The 16,049-nt window shown below is 48.1% G+C and overlaps 1 pseudogene; it reads right to left on the reverse strand.

Annotated features, from left to right (window-relative positions):
• Positions 1–958: 958 nt before the first annotated feature.
• LOC119367725 lies at positions 959–12,977 on the reverse strand (annotated as a pseudogene).
• Positions 12,978–16,049: the final 3,072 nt, after the last annotated feature.

Below are 16,049 nucleotides of genomic sequence, written 5' to 3' on the forward strand. Positions count from 1 at the left end.
CTGGATTTTCATTTTGTTGTAGTTCGGGTGGGATCTTATCAAGCTCATCCTGGAAATGAAGCTTGATAAGATCCCATATGACTCTTCTTTGCCCTTCAGTGTCATCCATCTGATTGACGAAATCGATTAACCCAGCGTCTGTTGCATGAAAGTTCTCCGAGATCTCTCGGATACACTGGTTTTTAACAACATCAGCATCTCCGACGTAGGCGCATAATTGATCATAGAGCGGGGAAGTGGAATAATTCCTTTTGAAATTCTCAAATTGCTCATCAATCCGAAATTCCTTTATTGATTCGGCATATTGCCGAATATCTTCCTGATCCTGAGTCGGTCGATTCAAGTCAATAGTTAAAGGCGGCACATCGCTCCCACCCCTTTGTTGGTTAATGCTCTCACTATCACTCTCATCTGATAGCATTAGATGAATGTATGCCGCCTTGGAGGTTTCCTCCTCCGAACGCGAAGGAGTTTTTCTTGCCAGCAGCTCTGTTCCTACCAGGGGGGCATAGCGCTCCCGTCCACTCAAGGTTTGCCGCATTTCTTCGAAAAGGGCCCGTAGAATGTGATAAAAAGATTGGGCAAGTGAGAGAATCCATTCCATGATTAGTTCCCTAGCTTGATCTGTCACGATCAAAGAGGGATCTAAAACTACAGCCACAATCACAATGAGAACTATTATCAGTCCCCCCAAAAAGAAACCAAAAGAATAAGATGATAGATCAAGTCTTACCGAAATTGGATTTCCTCTTCCCATTCGAACTTCTGAGGGTTTCCCCGTAATAGGAAGATCTGCGAGAACTCTTACCCATATCTTACAATTTCTTCGGAATTGTCCGCTCATAGCACGATGGAATTGTTCGATTGTAGCCCGACGTGCTGCCTCAATGGCTCGATATGAAAGACGACCAGCTCTACAACTTTTGGTGCCATATCTCCCAAAATCAAGTTGTGTACCATCCGGTTCGCGACCCCTACTACATCTGCATTTAAAATATTTACTATATTTCGTACATTTCGGATATAGCACGTCCCTTCTTATTTTGACTATATGAGATCCACACTTTGACACCTGAAATTCCATTACGAGTAGATACTTCCGCAGGAGCATAATCGGTTTTCTGGTTAAATACATTACAAGATGTTTTTCCATACTTTCCGCATTCAGTTCTAGCTATTTCCGCACCCCCTAATCGATCAGAACAACAAATACGTATCCCCTCCACCCCTTTTGGCATTATTAATGGAATATCCTTCACTATTTTACTAAAAATGGAACGAAATGAGATTGGATTGTTCCTCAGTTGAAAAGAGATGTCTTGAGCAATCAGAGAAGCACTTTGATAAACAGATTTGATCTTTACCAACTCAATTAAGGTATTTGTGTTTGTTCTATTAGACAAAAAAGATCGCATTTTTTGCACTTCGTTCAAATAAGAGTTGTACTCGTACGGAATTATCCTCTTTCTCAGTATCATCTCTATTCCCTTTATCAATTTTCCTATCCTACCTAGGTCTATGAATTTCTCTATCAATTCCATTACCTTATCCTTACCCATGAGGTTCCTACATTTGATCCTAAATTGAGCTAGGAGTTGTTTCCGGGCATACTAAAAAAAAGGGTTATTATACACCCCAACCGCATCCCTTGGAAAAAAGAAGGTAGCACCGTAGAAAGGAAAGAGCGATATGGTGGTTTTTGTTGTTCCCGCGAAGCGAAGATCATTCGCTTGGCAAATGAAGTGGATCAACCTCTTTTTGGCTCGGGCCAAACACTTTTTCTCGTTGGTAGAGCTTTCTAAAAAAAAGCGATGCGAGAGTGTATTCTCTTATCTAAGCTTCCTCCCTTCGCTCCCCCCATCGTAGATGGTTCAGCCACACCCGGTGCCACAAAATGATTGAGAACTAGGACGGGGTCGAAATGCATTTTAATCTTAGCATTAAAAAAGTATTGCATGACCGAATAATTCAAGGAGGGGCGCACAGCGGGGAGGGTCCTTTTTAGTAGATGACTCATCGCGCCGTCAGTGCGGGACTTCTTTGGTAAAAATAACTTGATTCTATTAATTTTTAGTAAGGAGGCGGCATTTCCCATAAGGAAAGGTATGCCATTTACAACCCCAGCGTATTGAGGCCGCTTGAAGGCCCCGCTCACCCGAAGTGATTTATCAAAATTCTTCTTTCTCGATGGTGATTGGTCATGGTATCCATAACGTTGCATCTTTTTCGGCCAAATCCGGATTTCGTTTTGCTTCTCCCGGTCAATCGACTCGACTCTTTTCCCTGCCCCCCAGCCTCTCACTTCGTTTCATTCTTCCTCTGTACCCTCGCTTGAATGAAGACACCCGATCGGCCCGACTTTCACAAATGTCGGCCACCAGCCCTTTTCCTATAGTACGGGTCTTGATTTCTTGTCTTGTTTTCGTTTTAGTCATGGTGATCGCCCGGGAAGAAAGAAATGAATGAATGTCCTTTTGGGAAAATGTAGAATAATACACCTACCGAGACGAAAGCCAAGGGCGAGTTTTGTAGGTGGACGTATCGAACTAAAATAAGATCTAAGATTGACATCTTGATACAATGATTTACCATAATAATGAATAGAGTCAATGGTGACAGAGCCATGGGAAGAGCCGCTTATTTTTTGCGGGGCTTCCATTCACCAGCGCAGACTACATACATGTGCTCTCTGAACAGTGCTAGATAGTCACCCATCACACGGCTCTCAAACGCAACCTGTGGTGGATCCCGGGGGACAAAGCAAAGTCAAAGCGCTTGATCATTTGCCCCATACTTTGAGATCTTCCTCCCCGCCGATCAAGCAGCAACGCGGCTCATGATAGGCTTAGCTTAAGCCGCTAACGTTCGGTTCGGATAAGTAAAGTCCCTTCGGTCGGTTCGCTCAGGTGGTCTTCCCTTATTTTCCCTAACGTTCAGAGTTGTTCTGGCTTGAGAAAGGAGCACCGCCAAGTCCACTAGGGGCGCCCTGAATGAATAAGAAATGGACAGCTGAGGTCAGGCTTGCTTGAAAAAAGAAGATAATAAGTTAGATGTAAACACCTGAGGTTGGTAAGAACTGAGGGACAATGCCCCCCCCTCACTGGGCCCATCAGCGAAAGCAACTGCTACTTAATCGTAGGTTTGCTCTCGTGCAAGGCCCCCACTGCTGGAACAGGCGGTTGTCATTTTCAAGTAAATGCCCCACCCCCTTTCTTTGCCCGTCGGCCGCCTAGCTTGTTATTCTTTGAGATCTGGATAGAGTCTCGCTTCAGGGCGAGGGAAGCATGGATTCGATAGATCTATCGAATCCATGCTGCAAGCAGCAAGCGTAGGCTAAAAAGGCAATAGTCTAACGTTGGGGTAGGGCGCGCCAAAACAACCGGGGGCCTCGGAGGGGTCAGGACAAAAGTACTATATTCTTTCCACTTACTTTCATTAGCTAGCTGCCTTTTGTAGCGCGCGTACTCTGATCCTCTTCTACGAATCTACAACTCTCTTTACTGAGCGAGACTTCATCTATATCCCTAAAAGTGGATTTGGATTCCCATTTATTCTTTGAATGACAGCTTCAACTAGGCACCAACTTAGAGAGGGTTTTTGGTTTGAATCAAGATAGGGTCAGGGGCGCGTCGGAATGGTAGCTGCTTAGTCTCATCTGAGAGTCCAATCTCTTTTGTGCTTGCTTTTGTGTCTTTGAATAAAAAAGAAAGAAGGGGGTCAATTTAGGCTCCTTCCCTTCCACTGCATAGTTGCGCTATCAGGTACTACGAGCCCTCTGCCCCACGCATCTAACCAGCTCGCGTGGTTCACCGGTTCCACCGAAAACTCTCATTTTTTGAAGAAGAGCATAGTGTGGCATCGAGAAAGAAAGGTCTCTTTTTTGGTTTATTCACTGATCTGAAATGAAACTTAGCACTTGTTTTTTTATTGATTCCTGGGGCAGGCGTTCGCAGAATCAGTCTATCTGAACCGCAGACGCACTTTTCAGATCAGTGACGGCCTCTCCAGCAGAGCTGGGCGCCGAGGCCCTGGATGCGCTAGCGACCGGCACATTAGGGGAGTACTTGCCCGGGTTTCTCGGCCTGGTATCCTTATCCTCGCGTTAATGATATCTACATTCAACTGTGCCCCGGAGACACAGTCGAAACACGTCCGCCCCGTGTGCGTCTTTCACGACATGCTCTGGTCCCGGGTTTCTTCCTGTGGTCTTCTAGCGTTAGAAGAAGTCGTGTCCATCCCGGACATCTGCAACGTCCTTGAGGGAGTCCTGGATTAGGGGTTGTCCGGATGGCCGGACTAAGACCTTTGGCCGGACTCCCGGACAATGAAGATACAAGATTGAAGACTCCGTCCCGTGTCCGGATGGGACTTTCCTTGGCGTGGAAGGCAAGCTTGGCGATACGATATGAAGATCTCCTCCCATTGTAACCGACTTTGTATAACCCTAGCCCTCTTCGGTGTCTATATAAACCGGAGAGTTTTAGTCCGTAGGACAAACAACAATCATACCATAGGCTAGATTCTAGGGTTTAGCCACTCCGATCTCGTGGTAGATCTACTCTTGTACTACCCATATCATCAATATTAATCAAGTAGGAGTAGGGTTTTACCTCCATCGAGAGGGCCCGAACCTGGGTAAAAACATCGTGTCCCTTGTCTCCTGTTACCATCCGCCTAGACGCACAGTTCGGGACCCCCTACCCGAGATCCGCCAGTTTTGACATCGACATTGGTGCTTTCATTGAGAGTTCCTCTGTGCCGTCGCCTTTAGGCCCGATGGCTTCTTCGCTCGACAATTGCGATACGGTCCAGGATGAGACTTTTCTCCCCGGACAGATCTTCGTATTCGGCGGCTTCGCACTACGGTCCGACTCGTTTGGCGATCTGGAGCAGATCGAAAGCTATGCCCCTGGCCGTCAGGTCAGGTTTGAAAGCTTAAACTACACGGCTGACACCCGCGGAGACTTGATCTTCGACGGATTCGGGCCACGACCGGGCGCGCCGCACTGTCTTGATGGGCATGATCTAGCTCTGCCGCCGGACAGCGACCAGAGCGCCACTCAGGTGTTCGCTCCGAGCATTAGTTCGGAGCCGACTGCGCTAGCCAGGGACGGACGGTTGGACGCCGCCCTAGGAGCCGCAATCTCTGCGGCTATAGAGCCGAATACCAGCCAAGTCCTTTGCAAGGCCGGTAACTCCAAGGTGACGGGCTCCATTCCGGACTCTGAATATTCGGCACCCCTTTCGATCTAACCCGATCGGGCTCCGATCATGGAGTTCACCGCCGCGGACGTCTTTCAGCACTCGCCCTTTGGCGATATCCTAAATTCGCTAAAGTCCCTCTCTTTGTCGAAAGAACCCCGGCCGGACTACAGTCGGGGTGGTTGGGATGCGGACGACGAAATTCGAAACCCACCCACCACCCACTTGATAGCCACTGTCGAAGATATAACCGACATGCTCGATTTCGACTCCGAAGATATCGACGGTATGGACGCCGATAAAGGAGACGATCAAGAACCAGCACCTACAGGGCTCCGAAAAACCACCTCATCATACAATGTATGCATGGTGGACACATACAACAGAAACGACAACCAGGACCAAAAGGATGTGGCCAGGGATCGCTCCCCCGAAAAACAATCAAAGCGGCGGCGTAAGCGCAAGGCCAAGCCCCACCTCGACAAAGACCCAACCATAGAGCAGGGTGACTCAACGGATGATGAACATGCCGTCGAGCATCCGTCCAAGCAGGGCGGACAATCCGAACAACCAATCCCCAGGAAAGATAATAGCCTGGACAACCTCACACCAAACAAATTGCTGGAACATCAGAACCTCCACCAAAGGCTCATCGCCACTGCATGTAGCCTGAGAAAGCAGAAGCGGAGGCTCAAGATAGTGGAAGATGCACTCAGGATCAGATGGGGCAAAGTACTCAATACCGCACACAAGTACGGTAGTAGTCGCCACACAAAGAGCTATCCGAAGCGGAAACTACTACCGGAATTTGACGAAGAAGCCATAAAGCCCCCACAGTCAAAAAATAAGGAAGCCACAAGGTCGGATAGACGACCCTACGATCAATCTCACGCATCAAAGGACGCCGCACTCAATATGGCGCGCGATCCGTCCAAGAATTCGCATCAAAAAACTGGCCCAACCAGATCCATCTATAGGCCAAGAAAGGAAGCTCCAATGAGTGATGCAACGCAAAAAATACCCGAACATCGCGGCACGCCTAAATACAGGGGCACCGCACACCCCCTATGTTTTACTGATGAGGTGTTGGATCATGAATTCCCAGCCGAATTCAAGCCAGTAAACATAGAAGCATACGACAGAACAACAGACCCTAGAGTCTGGATCGAGGACTACATCCTCCACATACACATGGCCAGAGGAGACGACCTCCACGCCATAAAATACTTACCCCTTAAGCTCAAAGGGCCAGCCCGGCATTGGCTTAAAAGCCTTCCCGAAAACACCATGGGAAGTTGGGCAGTGCTTGAGGATACTTTCCGGGCAAATTTTCAAGGGACCTATGTCTGGCCCCCAGATGCAGATGATCTGAGTCATATAACTCAGCAGCCCGGAGAGTCAGCCCGGAAGCTCTGGAACAGATTCCTTATCAAAAAGAATTAGATAGTCGTCTGTCCGGACGCAGAGGCCCTAGCAGGTTTCAAACATAGCGTCCGAGACGAATGGCTCGCGAGACACCTCGGCCAAGAAAAGCCGCGAACAATGGCCGTGCTAACAAGCCTCATGACCCGCTTCTATGCAGGAGAGGATAGCTGGTTGGCAAGAGCAGCACCAGCGACCCGAGTACGTCCAAACACAGAGATGGGAACGGGAAGCCGTGCCGTAACAAAGAACCGTGCCAGATAAAGGACAACAGCCCGACGAGCACGGCAGTAAACGCCGAATTCAAAAGCTCTCGGCAAAATCAGAAAAAGCTGCCCCCCAAAGACGATAGGGACGAGCTATCCAGCCTCAACAAAATTTTGGACAAAATATGTCAAATCCACAGCACTCCGGGGAGACCTGCAAACCATACCCACAGAGATTGTTGGGTCTTTAAGCAGTCCGGCAAGCTCAACACCGAACACAAGGGGCTCAACACACCAAGCGAAGATGACGATGCACCCCACGAGCAGATCACCGGAGAACAAAAGAAGTTCCCACAAGAAGTCAAGACAGTAAATCTACTTCATGTGACAAAATGGAAGAATAGAACGGCACCTACAACGACACACGCCGTACAGCCAGCCCCGGAGGAGCAACCCCACTGGTTGTTACAACCAATCACCTTTGATCATTAGGATTACTCTAGAGTAGACCAGAACGCAGGCTGGACTGCCTTGGTCCTAAATCCAATCATTAATGGACTCCAATTTACAAACTCCCTTATGGACGGCGGCAGCGACTTGAACCTGTTATATCAGGACACAATCCGCAAACTTGGGGTAAACCCAGTCGTAATCCACCTCGGCAACACTTCCTTTCGAGGAGTAACGCCAGGTTCGGATACCCCAAGTATGGGTTCCCTTACGTTAGAAGTCACGTTCGGATCACCCGACAACTTTTGAAGCGAAATGCTAACATTCCACATCGCCCCATTCGTAAGTCGCTATCAAGCGCTACTGGGATGTGAAGCTTTCGCCCGCTTTAATGCAATACCGCACTATGCATCCCTTACACTTAAAATGCCCGGTCCAAATGGCATCATTTCATTACAAGGGAACATAAATTGATCCCCAAAAGTATGGGCAGGGGTGGGGCTTCCTAGACAGCCGCCCATAAATCCAGCCCTACTATCCCGGACACGGCTAGACGAGTCCAGCGTCAACATGCTCAAATAGCCGCATACCCTCGTGCAAGGGGCTCCGTGTGCTCACGCCCGGAGACAATACGGCCCAACTCTTTCTCCAACTATATCTTGTTTATTTCAATATAGATTTCTCGCACGCTTATTTTTTACTAAGTTCCTCTCTTTCATAGACGAACATCGTGCTACGCCCGCCCAGGATACGGCACAACGGAGACACAGGCGCAGACGTGCAGCAGGGACCCGTTCCAAGGATTCTTTTCAGATTAAGACCCTGCGTAAACCTTTTTTACTGTCTCTTATTGATAACATCCCCCGGTTTTTTCTATAGCCGAGGAGGAGGCTGGCGTCTTGGCATGTGGCCACGCCAGAATTTTTGCACATACCTGGACACTAGGGGCTTTTTTACCAAGGGCTCTATTTCGGCCCGTCTTCATAAAGACCGAATACCTTAAGGAGTGTTCGGCGTTGCGAGTTTGGCCCTATATGCATCAGCTCTGAATCATGTCTTTGGTCAAATGTTGGGTTTGCCCACTCCTGTGTTTTGTTGCCTTGCGTTCCATTATATCGGCTAACGTAGCACCAGGAGAACTACTGCGATTGTGCCCCGGTTCGGCCGGGTGAGCATCTTAGTAGAGAAAGCCGAAAACTGACTGTCATGATATAGCGAGAGACTGGTCAACCACTCGATGACTTTCGGAATCTTTGGGATTCCCCCGCATTAACGAAGGGCCGCTTCCCGGTCAGGCACACTCGCGCCTCGAATTCGGGCGAGCGCGGTGCCCCTAGGGGCTATTCAGTAGTCCCACTGTCAAACTCCTATGGCTAAGTGAAAGTGATAAAGCATTATAGTCCGGTTGCCTAGTTCGCCGCGCCACCACCTCCTTTGTAGGACCAAGACGTTGGATTAAGTGTGAAAAGGCGCCTTTTTGCGAACACCCCCGCATTCTATGCATGGGGGCTGAAGCCAACGACTGCCATCTTTCAGGTTATATACAAATATATACATTAAACGGCCACACAAGAGGCATCATGATTCTTGCAAGCACAAGTATAAAAAAGCTTTTTTCATAAAAACACAATTCGTCTTACAAATAGTATAAGCTATTCGAACACAACATCCTTCGAGCACTGTGACTCTATTATACGAGCGCCAGGAAGAACTTCCTCGAAATAGTGCTTGGCAGGTACTCGGCTTTCGTCCGAATCCTGGGACGCAACAATACTGGCCTTCATATCTGCCCAGTATGTCTTGACACGGGCAAGAGCCATCTGTGCGCCCTCTATGCACGCCGACCTATTCATTGCATCAGCATGCGGCACCAAACCAAGGAATTGCTGCACCAAGCCAAAATAACTCTTCGGATCCGGCGTCTCCGCCCACAGACGACTCGCAACATACTTCATGGCGAGTCCGGATAACCTGTTCAGCTCCGCCCAGGCGGCTAAACGGTCGGATACTGACAGTGGGCGTTCTGGATTGTGGTACTGCGACCAAAAAAGCTCTTCCAATTCATGGTCACCTCGGCTGCGGAAGTGTTCGGTCGCGTCCGCCGCACTTGCGGCCAAATCCAGATAAGCGTTTTCCGAACTCCACTACCGGTCTAATGGAGCATACTTGGGGTCTCCGAACTTCATCCGCAGCATATAAGGCTTTCCAGCCGTGATATCTCCGGCCTGACGCAACTCCTCCTTCATCGCTCTCATGGCAGAGCGAGTATCCTTGGCTTCGGCAGTGATCTTTTCAAAACCCTTCTGAGCCGCCCTATCTTCTTGTTCAAGAAATCTACAGCGGTCGGTAGCATCCTTCAGTTTTATGGCCATCTCGGCCATTTCCTTCTTGCTCTGGCAGTGAGCAGCCTGTTCGGCTTTTAGCTCTTCAGCCGCTTTAACGGCAGCCGCATCACTCTTCCTTGCTTGCTCCTTTGCTCGGGCAAGTTCCGCCCGAAGGTTCTCCACGGCAGCAGCACCATCTACATAAAACATATATAAGGCCCGAGCATCAAGCTCCTATTACTGGGTGTCTTTTGAACATACCTTGAGCCTCGTCTAGCCGCTTATGTACAAGCGCGATGTCGGCATCTGCTATGTCAAGTTGCCGCTTTAGTTCGGCAGATTCATCAGTCCGGCTAGCCACTGAACGCCTTGCCACCTTCATGGAATAGGCGGCACATTATACCTGGGGTTATGATCCTCTGTACGCCATCACTCGTGACGACACACAGAGTCTTAGGGGCTACTATTCATACAGGGCACATTTAATATGTGGCTCTACCAAAAGGTACACCTTTTTACATACCTCAAAGCCTGTTAGTAAACTCCTGGCAGCCTTGTACAATCCGCTTTCCGCGGATGAAATCCTTCCAATCACCGTATCCATCAACATACGATGTTCTTCTGAGATGGATGCCCTACTAAGCAGATCCTTCAGCCCCTCCGCCGGCGCACAAGAGGGTGCCGGACTAGTCTGACGACCTTTCCCAGGGTCCGGACTTGAAAAAATCCTCCGGGACGATACCTCGGGGTCGCCAGCCTCGTGAGATGGTGGAACAAGAGGAGGAGTTTCGCTCTCTATCATCTCTGGACGAAGATCCCCTGAAGATGAGCTCTGCTGAGAAGGGTTGAGATCTGAACTACAAGATAATGTTTCAGTTATTTTCCTCAGGAATAAAACATGAATGTGATTCATTATGGAACCTCTCCCTTCACTTACGCCTTGGGGGAGAGCGGGTCCCCTTTAGGGGGCGATTCGGCTGGGGCATTCTCCGGTGCCAAACCCTTTGACGAAGATTTCTTTCCCCGTTTTGAGGTTATCACCTCCGAATCTTTAGAGGCAGTCCTTTTCTTTCCCTGGTCGGGAGAAGTTTCGATTCTTCCCTTCCTAATGGCCTCCTTCATGGAGGCGGTAGCTCCTTGGTTCCCCCCTTCGCCTTCCGCCAATGGCGCGGCCTCCAGCATCCTGGTTAGCATGGGATTCAGTACGGTCTTGGGCAGGGGGGCTGGACACCTGATAAGCTTCGCCTTCGCTATCCACTCCTGTTCAAAGGGCAACTCTGTTAAAGGGTAGATTTGATAAAAATATGGATGGTGTGTTTAGATGGGGGGCTACTTACTTTAGCATCCGGGCGGTTGCAGCTTAGAGTTGCGTCCTCGGACAAATCCGGACACCTTGCTTGTGATCCGAAGAACAATTTGTACATCTCCATGGGTGTCATTCCCATGAAATGTTGTAGGACTCGTGGTCCCTCCGGATTGAACTCCCACAGGCGGAGAGGTCGACGTTTGCAGGGCAGTGTGCGGCGAATCACCATGAATTGCGCCACTACAGTCAGATTGATATCTCTTTCTAGAAGATCTCGAATACGGCCCTGTAGCAGGGGCACGTCTTTTGGCGGCCCCCAGATAAGTCCTTCATTAACCCATGACACCAGCCGTGGTGGGGGACCCGAGCGAAAAGTAGCCGGTGCCACCCATGTGGTGCCCCTAGGGGCTGTGATGTAAAACCAGTCCCGTTGCCATAAGCCGAGCTCCTCTTGAAAAGAGCATTTGGGCCATGGAGCATCGTCCATCTTGCTTATTATAGCCCCTCCGCACTCAGCGTGCTGCCCCTCGATCATTTTCGATTCCACTTTGAAAGTTTTTAGCCACAATCCGAAGTGAGGGGTGATATGGAGGAAGGCCTCGCACACGACAATGAATGATGAGATCTGGAGGATGGACTCCGGAGCTAGGTCGTGGAACTCCAGCCCGTAGTAAAACATAAGCCCCCTCACAAAGGGATCGATCGGGAAGCCTAGTTCCCGAAGGAAGTGAGATGCGAACACCACGCTTTCACCAGGATGGGGAGCGGGAACAGCTTGCCCTTGAGTAGGCAGTCTATGCGAGATTTCGCCGGTTAGATACCTGGCATCTCTTAGCTTTCGCACATCTTCTTCCGTAATGGAGGAAGGCATCCACCGGCCTTGAGGGTCGTAGCCGGACATCTTCGAAGGTCCGAAGCGCCTAAAACTAGAGCTTTGGGTGTTGGAACTCGAAGCGAGGGGCGGATTTGATTGGTTTAAGAACAAGGGAGCCGGGCCTTGGTTCCTTTATAAAGGAGGTGAATACCAAGAGCCCTCCCCGTAACCGTTTGAGACTCGCTTTTAATTAGGGAGTCATACCTAAGTCACGGTTGGGTTACCCACGCCCGTATTGATGAGAATCCCGGAATAAGGGGACACGATCTCTGCTTTGACAAGACGTGCCAAGAAAACCGCCTCGCTAAACGCGCCAAGGTGGAACGGTAAAATGAATAAAAGCCTGGCCGTGGCATGATGTCACACCGCGGAATACATCAGCAGATTCGATTGGTGCAAATATTATTCTCTCTATGATGGAATGTGGGACTTATTTTGCAGAGCCAGACACTACCCTGGTGTTCAACATCTTCTATGAAATATTCGGAGGAGGAACCCGCCTTGCAATGCCGAAGACAACTTGCGCGCCGGACTCGTCGTCATTGAAGCCTGGTTCAGGGTCTACTGAGGGAGTCCTGGATTAGGGGGTGTCCGGATGGCCGGACTAAGACCTTTGGCCGGATTCCCGGACTATGAAGATACAAGATTCAAGACTCCGTGCCGTGTCCAGATGGGACTTTCCTTGGCATGGAAGGCAAGCTTGGTGATACGATATGAAGATCTCCTCCCATTGTAACCGACTTTGTATAACCCTAGCCCTCTCCGGTGTCTATATAAACCGGAGATTTTTAGTCCGTAGGACGAACAACAATCATACCATAGGCTAGATTCTAGGGTTTAGCCACTCCGATATCGTGGTAGATCTACTCTTGTACTACCCATATCATCAATATTGATCAAGCAGGAGTAGGGTTTTACCTCCATCGAGAGGGCCGAACCTGGGTAAAAACATCATGTCCCTTGTCTCCTATTACCATCCGCCTAGACGCACAGTTCGGGACCCCCTACCCGAGATCCGCCGGTTTTGACATCGACAGTCCTCTCACGCCTTTTTTGGGGGGACAAACAAAGATCAGGAAAAGGAGGACCGAACCCATTTGGTGACTTTCGCGGTCGCCCTCACTGATCCGACTTGGATCTGAACTACGATTCAGATCAAGTCTTACCGAAATTGAATTTCCTTTTCATGCCATATGTCGCTTAGACTTTACTTTTTCCCCTTTCCGCCCTTTCCTCTATTTGTTCGATAGTGTCTTCGTTTTATTTGAATTCTAAACCCATTGTCGTCCACAGTTTCCTTGTCGACGCGAAGGGGCTAGCAGCCCCCAAACCAAAGTCTGGGATCAGAACTCATACCGCGGCTGTGGCTTGAAGGCCGCATGCAAGTTCTGAAATATTTAGAGAGTATGTGTTAGTACGAGATCACGCTATCAACTTATTTCATCTTTCTCGATGATTAGGAAAAAATTGTATCCCTTAGGAACCGTACATGCACCTTTGTTTGGATGCCGATCTAATATTGTTACAATACGAAATACTTGAAGGCCACACGCAATTGACTCACCTACATTTTATGCTCCCACCCTTTTGTAGAAAAAGCATCTGCCTCTGGGGAAGTGCTCAAGTCGACCAAGAAAAGAGGGTAACATCCAAATTATGGACTACTGAGCAAGCTAACTGAACCGAATGGAGTGCAGGAGATTTCTGATTAGCTTCAGCGGAGAGGACCCTTAGATCCGAAGCAGAGTCATCATGGTCCTGTAACATAGAATAGCCTGCAGCAGTACTCCGCGATAATTCCGCCATTTCCTGAACAACATGGAGTTGAACAGTAGCTTTACACTGACAATCCTTCGCCCAGCGCTCACCACAACCAATCCAGAGAACCTTCGCGCACCGATAAGCCTTCAGTCTATCATAAGAAGAATACTTGGAACTTACACTTAGAAACTGGAGTAACCAATCAAATCGTACATCTTGTGGCATGCTCACCAATATTGACGTAAAGTGAGGTGATCAGGGTTGATGCCGTGATGCGACGGGAAGGGGCCACTCAATTCAATTCAATGTCGTAATCCGACCTGGCTTCTCCTGTCCGCACTTGGGACAGATTGATACTCGTTTTTTGCTGGATTTGAACTTGCTTAAAAAGAAAGGACTCAGCTTCCGCAAAAGTGATCGATGGAGAAGCTCAAAAGTCTCAATCCACCACTAGCTATCATTCAAGTTTGCACTTCTCGAGCTCATCCTTACCTTTGCGCTTTAGCTGCTTGTTCCCACTAACCCATTTCATTTTCTTAGCTGGATCCTTCATAAACTATCTCTTATCGCTTGTCCAGAGCCTGGATGTCAACCTTAGCCAGAGCCTGTATCTCATCAGTCTCCATCTGAGCCTCAATCGTGAACTGAAGATGACGCGTGGTCAGCGAGGAATGAATTCGAAAACCCGTACTTGGAGCATTATTGCACCTGGGATAAAGTAGATGTCGAAACAGCTTCTTCTTCAAGTTCGCTATCATGAGGGATGTCTATGATAATATGCTCACTGCATATGAGTTAGTTCATTCCATGAGGTCGAGGAAAGGTTGAAACCATTTTAGAGCTAGGCGGGGTCTCTCAGATGCAGACTAACCCATTTCGACGTGAAGCATCGCATCGGCTTGTGATCCTAAATCTAGTGATTGATTATTGACTTGTCAAGGGCAGGTTGGTGTCTTAATGTGGAGGAATTCCGTACCTAAGATAAGAAGTTTTATTTCATGCCTACCATAGTCCCTATTTTATTGGGCATAGTCCCCCTTACCTACTCCCGAGAGTAGAAAATCAACATTTATGTCGTTCTTAATAAGAAAGAGATGCTTGGGTAGCAAAGTTGCCTACCATTAGGTATTGTTTGAGCCCGTAACTTCCATTAGGAGAGGCATCCTCGCTCAGTTTCAACTGGTGGTTACTTAAGTTTATTTTCTCTGTCGGATTGCATTTCAAATTCAGATTTTTCTTTGTTAAACAACGCTTTCGGGTTGCCTAGACCAGAGAATTCAAGAAATAGAGACGCGCATTGCCTAATTGGTAGTTTGTTTCCCACCATAGCTTTACTCAAGTGGAAATCCTTTGAATCGAACAAAAATTTCATAACCGCTAGGCTGCATCGTCCCCTTCAACCAGAATCATCTAGATTACAGATTTCATAACTGCATTTTGCAAGAAGAGAGTGCCTCCCATTCTCTGGAGTAACGATAATAATAACACTCCACGTCGCCTTCGGGCTTGGATCCATGCCTTGCATCTTCTTCTTTCTCAGAAAAGAACTCAGATCGTTCAGATTCTTTGCCAGGAGAGTCCCCGGCTTTCGAGCCCTACTCGTGGGAGTTGCTTTATCCATCATTGCTATTGGCATCTTGGCGTTAAACAATTCGTTTATATAAACACTTTTGACATAGCAGAATCCTTCTCAGGTTGATTTGTGTGCCACTCGTCATCAGACAATGAAACGTACGGTCTAGCCCTTAGCTGAGAGATCTTCACTCCTGTCTTGCCATCCATATCCGTGCCCACCCGAACCATGGGAAAGAAAGTTTGTCAGAAATTACTTGTACTTGAGGGCAATGATAAAGTGAAGAAAATTATAGAAATAATGAAATGAAGCTATGGCTCGAACTATTGGAGAAGCCACCATAGAATATATCCATGAGCTTCTCAAGCACTTCTTCTTCCAATTACTTTGTGACGATTTCAAGGAAAAGTGAATGATTTCAATCAAGAAAAGAATTATATGCTCAATCCGTCATAACAAGAGGGATAAGAAAGTCTCAACTCCAACCGTGGGAGCATTTACTATTTGGAAGTGTGCGAATGTAGCTGGTGGATCGGGGAAACAGGAAATCCTAACTAAGAAACAATCAATCAGTCCACTAAGTCTGTTAAGTAAGAGTTATATGAAATACTCTGATTTAATGTATGAGTGACTCAATCCCAAAGGTCAATCCAGCCAGCCGATTTTCAACAATAAAGGAGTTCACCGTGGAAAGATAAAGTCTAATGACAGACACTGGTAATTCTCTCACTGGGCCAGCCACTAGAATCAGTCAATGAAAAAGCAAGCAAGGAGATGTCCTCACTGGACATTTATCCTATTTGTGAAATCCTTTCTATGTTTCTGAGACCCGGAAACCTGTCAAGTAAGTAGGGATTTCTTTCTCCCGATCCATGGTTTCTTTTACTTTTTGATAGGCGTCCGGCGCATGCATACAACCATTCCTTCTTCT

The sequence above is a fragment of the Triticum dicoccoides genome, chromosome 2B, assembly GCF_002162155.2.
Source record: "Triticum dicoccoides isolate Atlit2015 ecotype Zavitan chromosome 2B, WEW_v2.0, whole genome shotgun sequence".
NCBI lineage: Eukaryota > Viridiplantae > Streptophyta > Magnoliopsida > Poales > Poaceae > Triticum > Triticum dicoccoides.